At 40.1% G+C, this 7,500-nt stretch overlaps 1 protein-coding gene across 2 annotated transcripts in view; it reads left to right on the plus strand.

Annotated features, from left to right (window-relative positions):
- LOC125032750 (cytochrome P450 2L1-like) overlaps positions 1–7,500 on the plus strand; it is a 20,596-nt gene that overhangs the window by 3,320 nt on the left and 9,776 nt on the right. Inside the window, exon 1 of one of the 2 annotated variants that reach the window (XM_047624062.1) lies at positions 5,982–6,119. The exons of the other annotated variant lie outside the window; for it this stretch is intronic. The gene's annotated coding sequence lies outside the window, so the exon portion shown is untranslated. Of the gene's footprint in view, positions 1–5,981; positions 6,120–7,500 lie in introns of those variants that run through there. 2 annotated transcript variants of the gene reach the window in all.

Consider the following 7,500-nt stretch of genomic DNA (forward strand, 5'->3'; position numbering starts at 1 on the left):
TCCTTGCAGGAGGCGTACTCCTCGGCAAGTCCTCGCTGAGGCGCTGGTTCTTTTCTGGACTTTGAGCCACGTGGCAAACAGCCACGTGGTCTATGTCTAATGGCTTACACAAATCGTGCTTATGTACACGGTATACATACACACATTGTAAACGATACATTGCAAGACCTGATGGTACATTTCACGCCTCTGTCCCCAGCAGCTGCCTTTCCTCCTTGAGCGGACGCAGGATCCCCGCTCTGCTTACTCTTTTGGCACTTCTACAAAGGAAGTAAGCAGCCGCCCTCGAAGAAAACCGCCGCTTTAAAGGATATGTTAAGTCAGGGGTATCGTTAGGAGAGAGACACGGCACGCTGACCAAGCCACACAGGATACAGCTCCACCACACGGTGGTCTCTTGGGGGTCTCACATCTACCTTCAGTAATAAACTCAAAAAGCCATGAACCCTTTCATTCACCTGCACTAAGGCCACTCTCTCTCATTAATATCTGGTGGCAAGCAGTGCTCAAGAAACTCTCTCGTTGATATCTGGTGACAGCGGTGCTACCAACCTCTCTCGTTGACACATAATACATACATATACATACATACATGTATATATTTATTTACACATACATATGTGTGTACATATATAATGTTAATACATTTTCATATTTATCTATCTATCTATCTATATATATATGTATATATATGTACACACACACACACACACACACACACACACACACACACATATATATATATATATATATATATATATATATATATATATATATAATAGTGATTTCCTGAGTTTGGTGTAAAATGATAATCCAAAAAATGTAAAATGTTATTTTCATATGAATGCATGTGTGTAACATTTAACTGAAGGATGTAGGCCTCTCCCAGTCTATCCAATTCTTTCTGTCTTGCATTCTCCGTTTCCAGTCTTGGGGTCCATATTTCGTTACCTTGTCACTCCATCTTGTCATTGGTGTGGCTCTTGGCATTCTTGTGTTATATCCCAGTCTGTTACTTTCTTTGTCCCTCTGTCGTTTTGTCTCCAAAATTGTATGACCTACCTATTACCATTTCTTCTCTTTAATTCTCTTAAGTATATCCTTCACTTTGGTCTGCTCTCTGACCCAGGTTCTCTCTTTATCTCAAAAGCCCCAATCTTTTCATTCCTTTCAGAGCATTTACTAATTTCCTTTCCAGTATTTTGGTCGTAGTCCATGTATCTGATCCATATGTCATGGTGGTGAGCATGTATTGGTTAAAGACAATTTTTTTTTTTTACTTACATTTAACTTTATTTCCTCTTCATTGGACGTGTATATCTGTATGAGTTGCCCTAGATATTTATACTCGTCTACTGCCTCTAACGCTTCACCCTGTACGTGTATCCGTTTGAACTGAAATTTACTGTTGAACAAGACCTTAATCCACCTTTCGAACTTTCTCAGTTAAGATTGGTTGTTAATTGTTGCAGTTCATTTGCCAGCTATACTGTTTAGGTGTTTGGAGATTGATGGGTGCTGTTCCTACATCCACCTACATATACCTCTTCTAATATTTTGCAATAGAATTCATCTCTGCCTTGTTTTCGAATAGCTTCTAATACCGCTGTTATTTGGTTAGAAGTTGTGATGACTTTTGTGAACAGTTTGTAGATGACTGAAGGGGAGGCAGTATTTCTTAATCCTTTTTGTCCCACTTTTTTAAGAATCAAAATCATTTCTATAATTTTACCGGAAATAAAGCATTCGTTAAAAGTTTGGCTAGTTGTACTGCTGCAATTTCTGCATTTTTTTATAAGGTATGTACTAATACCGTCTTCTGGTGCTTCCCCTCTCTTCATGCTTTGAGTGCTCTTTTTATTTATGCTTTCATTTTAGGTACATCTTTACTTCTCTCTGTGACTGTGCATCGGAACTTTATAAATCCAAGTTTTTCACTACTTTAATGATTGCATTCTTGCTATATGTCACTACTCCGTCTGGTTTCTCTATTGCTTACTTTTGATTTCTCCCTACTCTAAGTCTCTTTTTAGCTGTTTATGTTGGTGCCTGAAATTACTGGTTTATTCGTACATCTTCCTTCTTCTCTTTATTTATAATCTTTATTAGTTCTCATAATTCTTTTTGTCCCTGATTGATGATATTTTCATGGCCCTATGTGTTTGCATAAGTTGCCGAAAACTACTAGAACTTTGCTTGCTTTTACCACCCACTTCAAGTGCAGTTTCCTTTATATGTCATTGCACTGCCGGTTTGGTTGTTAAGATATTCGTCATTGAGAAGATATGTTTTGGATGTTATGTGTAAATTCTGTCTCTCTGGCCTGCAAGTTAAATTAGGTAGTCTTCACAGAAGCTCCCTAGTTCTTCATTACTATAGCTGCAGGTTACCTTGAAGTTACTTACTGATCACTTTTATTGGTACTGAAGCTACGTTTTTATCATTTTACCTGCCCGGCGGCTGTTGTGGATGGTCCTTGTCTCAGAAATTGTGCTTAAAACTCTGTAGATAGTATAACAGGGTGGCGTTTGGCTTACCATAATGCTTGCAACACCTGTATGCATAGTCAATTGTCTTCAAGATTTGCCATGCGCAATATTAACATAGTCTGATTCTATGAAGAAGAGTGCTAATGGCTCATAGCCTGTGGCATCTGTTCTTGTTTCCTCTCTGTGTAACTGCAGGAGAGTGGCAAGTCCTGTGGTACTGGACCTGTGCCTTAAGATTTTTCGGCTTTGGTGAATGATGATGGGATTTGGGGGTATACCCCTGCCAATGTCAGTTCATGTGTCAGCAAGCTCATTCCCTTTGATGCCAATGTGGCTGGAGACCCAGTTTATGATGTTTTTTTTTTTTTTTACCCCGAGCCAGAATCCTCTTCGCTGTGGTAACCACAGTGGTCAGGAGATAGATGTTGTCTTTGGGCATGCTCTGCTGTAGACAGGCTGGCTGTCCTAGAATCTGTATGTATGACCACATGTCCTTCTCAAGGATGTGTGGGCTAGGGCTCTCCTTATCGCAACTGCCTCTACCTATAATGGTAGGGCACTGTCTGTTACCCTTATGGATTTTGTGACATCCCTTGCTGCAAAGCCGGCGCCTGTAGTGTGGGTTACAGGATCGACTGATCCATCTTTGAAGTAGGTTCTACTGCCTGGAGGAGTGATGGCTGCAATGACCCTCTGGGCTTCTGCCTTCAGTCTAGGCATAGGGTATTGGTTCTTTCTCCTTGACAAGCTCCTGTGTGTCTCTTAGTCATCGCTTTCATGACAGACAGTCTTGCTTTGGAAGGAGAGGGTCTGGTCAATCCTTACCCCAATGTATTGGAAGACCTGAACCCACTCCAGGTCAATTCCCTGGACACACAGACTTGTACTTTGAACACAGTGTCTCAGAGCCATCTCGGTCAGGGAAGACGTTTAAGGGAGAGTCAGAGATTACTCTATTTTTGGTTGCATACCTGGACAATCTCATGGACAGACATATTTTGTTTTGGTGATGGATTCTTTGCCAGCAGGTCTGTCAGAGTCAGTTTGTGTTTGTTTTTGTTTTTTCATGCCAGTAAAAGCCATAAATGGCTTCAGAGTGATGCTTTGCAAGGTTCATCTTATATGTCAGTCATTTTTTTTTTTTTGTTTTTTGTGTGGTTTTCTTGCCATGCGATTTAGCAGTTCTTTCGCCCTCTCACGCTCCCACCCATCACGGAGTCCAACAAGGGGAAGCTGTGTGTCCCTCAAGGGACCTGTATGGGTGCCAATGGCTTCATGATTGCTTGACCCTAGGAGGAGGCAAGCTGATTGACCTGACCGGGCCAAGATCAGGCCACCCGTCTTGCTGGAATAAGGGACCAAAGAGGCCTGTTACTAGCTGCAGGGTGTACACATACACTGCATTGCTCAACTTCCAGGACTCCCATTTCGAAAGCGCACAAGGAAGCCACGCACGGGTAGGTGAAGCCTCTACGGAGAGACCAGAGGGGATACCACCCCACCTACAAAATAGGCATCTTTGTTTGGAACCATTTGGTCATCCCAAATGGACATCCCTCCCCAGTGAGACAGCCACCCAAAGACTCACCTCAGAGAGGGAACTCAAGGTCTTGCACCTCTTCAAGACGGTTTCAGGTGAAGGACTAGTAAGTGAGTGATGCCTCTGTTTAGCATGGACATATATATACATACACACGTGCGCACATACATATAGACCTATATATATGTATATATATACACATCAAGGACAGATGGTTCAGAATTGAACAGCTGTGACTAAAGACCTATATGTCTCTCGTGACCATGCGCGCGCACACACACACACACACACACACACACACACACACACACACACACACACACACACACACACACACACATATATATATATATATATATATATATATATATATATATATATATATACATATACACACACACGCATATAAATTAACATGTACACACATTTAACATATACATAATTATACATACACTTTCCTATACGAGTATGTGCACATACACACTCGTATACCCATTAATATCTATATAAATTATACACTCGCTCACGATCATAAACACATTTAGATGCGCATGTGTATACTCACATACATGCACACACACACACATACGTGGAATCGAACACACATACTCGCATGCATGTGAGCATATGTATGCGATACCTATGCTTAACATACCATGAATAACAACGTGGTGTAGGGTTTAGAGGAGCGTTTGAAAGGCGATTTTGTATCTGGCAATTTCTCAGAGATGTGTTGTTTTCCGTAGCGGAAACCAACTGCCCGAGGCCGCGGGACCAGCGTCTGACGTTTGTTTGAGATGCCATGTCTTGAATTTACGTCTCGTTAATATATATTTAATCTGGCGGATCGTCTGCCGTATGGTTAATTATCGCTGTCGCTCTATGCTGACAATATTCAAACCTACTTGATTCCTTAACGTTCAATACTCACATACTGTTGGATGAGCTGTTACTTAGCCAAATTACCTGAAGGAAAAATGTAATTTGGCACTGAACTTGCGTCCTGTGGATATGGATACAGGCGATGCTTGTCATGTCCTGATTATTTTCGTATAGCTATTCTTTCGTTCACAGATGATTGCCTCTTTTGGCACACTCGAGAAATATTGGAACGTATTTGACACAGTACTGGAATCTAAGAATCCTAGTTGACACTAGCTGGCACTACTTAGAGTTAAAGGATTGTAGAACGTTTGGATGTGTATATGTTTGTATATATATATATATATATATATATATATATATATGTATGTATATATGCATATATACTATACATATCTACAAACACACACACACAAACATATATGTATATATATTCATATATGTATATTTATATACATATATATTCAAATATATATACATGCATATATAGATATATAAATAGATAGAAAGACTTCATGTCAAATCTATGCAACCATAAAACAATGGTAAGTATGGCACATATCTGCATGTCATACACACATGTATTTATGGATATATGCTTACTAGCCTCCCCCCCCAAAAAAAAAAATATATATATATAATAATAATGATAATAACAAATAAATAAAATACCTACGAATATCACTGCAAGTATAAAGTATATGGTAACTATGACCCACACAGTTGTCGAGTCACTGCTTGATTGTATTTCCGTGATGCCATGGGTATGATGATTACGAATGCATTATTTTTGTTAATAATTTCATTCATAAGTCACACACACTCACACATAAACACACTCACACACACACACACGCACGCACGCACGCAGGTACACACGCACGCACGCACACACGCACGCACGCACACACGCACGCACGCACGCACGCACACACACACACACACACACACACACACACACACACACACACACACACACACACACACACACACCCGCGCGCGCGCTTATCACCTACATGTAAATATGCATATGCCAATCCCAAATATCACCAAGAAGAAAAAATGAAATCATAAACATAAGCAACAGCGGAAATGCCATCGTGGTCTGAGTGACGAGAGAAGGCAGAGTTGTCCGGAACGTTGAGGGAGAAACACCTAAAAATCTGTGTTGCAAGAAGTCGTTCTATTGCGTACCTTTTGTCTTGTAGGTTAGTACTCTACCTTGATTTTAGATTGTGAATGTCGGTCAATAATGTGCGCGTCTGTGTAATTTATTCTTCATTTGTTTAATTATTTATTCTTTTAACCCAACCACCACGGATTTATGTGCTGTCGCCTGTATATTTTTCGGTGAATTTTGTTAACATACAGTTGGCTCCACATGTGCTCAGCCGGCAAGGAGTCTATCAGTAGGCCCTAGTGATTGAAACTGTTATTATTGCTATTAATGTCATGATTATTATATTAATCAATCTTGTTAAAATTGAGGACAATGAAGTAATGCAAAAGACCCTTTCCAAAAGTCAAGGAAGAGGGTAAACAGGTGAGATAAGTAGAAATATTAACTGAATCTTTGGTGAATAATTACTTGTAGAGCCATCGATGTGTAAATACAAAATGTAAACTCATATTACAGTGGGCATGGCGTGTATTCTTGCCATCCGTGTCGATTGGGTTAACATCATCAAAGAAAACGTGGGGAGTACCCGTAACTCTACTACAGATCTTTATATATAATGTCAGTGCCCTACGGTGTTGCTTACTGTGCTTTCACAAATATCGTATTGCACTGATCTCATTGAGCATGCAGTGACACTAACAGTAACAACATTCGGTTCTAATTTGATATCTACATAGAGATCGTTAGATCGGTAGGTATTACTAGAAATGAACATTAACAAAAAATCAGCCTTGAAGAATTTTAATTATTGATCAGTTTTTATTAAATAAACAACGAAGCTATTTAATTTTCAAATTAATTAAAAATAATATTCAACGGATGTGAACTTCACGCGATCGCTGAGGGAGAACTCACTAATTCCTCCACTGCGCATGCGCGGGGACCCGTATCGTTCCTGTTACCACGACCAGTGCCACGATTTGATTGGCCATTTGTTTGGCGTTAATTAATGGGGCAACAAGGCACGTGGAAACATCCGATAAACTAGCCAAAACAAAAGCTATGAAATTCAATAATAAATATTAGCTTCGTCATGGCCGTTTAAACACGACAAGGCTGCCGGAAATTATTACGTGAGCACATATTGCTACCCTTTGAAGTGCTTTGTGAATTGTACAATTTACCTTGCACTCTAAGAATAGTTGATTCCGCAACCGTTGTCAGGAAAAAAAAAAAAAAAAAAAAAAAAAAACGAGGCGGTGAAAGCAGTGCTATTTCTCCATCAATGACTTCAAAGGGACATTTCTCCAGGGAGCCCATGTCCCTCCCTCTGAGATTTCGTGTTTTATAGATCACTGGATAGAGAAAAGGTCGAACCAGAATCATTTTCGAGAATCTCAGGTGGGCAGAGCGAACCAGCACTGACTAGAGGAGTTTCTGCTCCGAAGTAACGGCAAACTGTCTCTTTA

Source organism: Penaeus chinensis, chromosome 15 (genome assembly GCF_019202785.1).
Source record: "Penaeus chinensis breed Huanghai No. 1 chromosome 15, ASM1920278v2, whole genome shotgun sequence".
Classification (NCBI taxonomy): domain Eukaryota; kingdom Metazoa; phylum Arthropoda; class Malacostraca; order Decapoda; family Penaeidae; genus Penaeus; species Penaeus chinensis.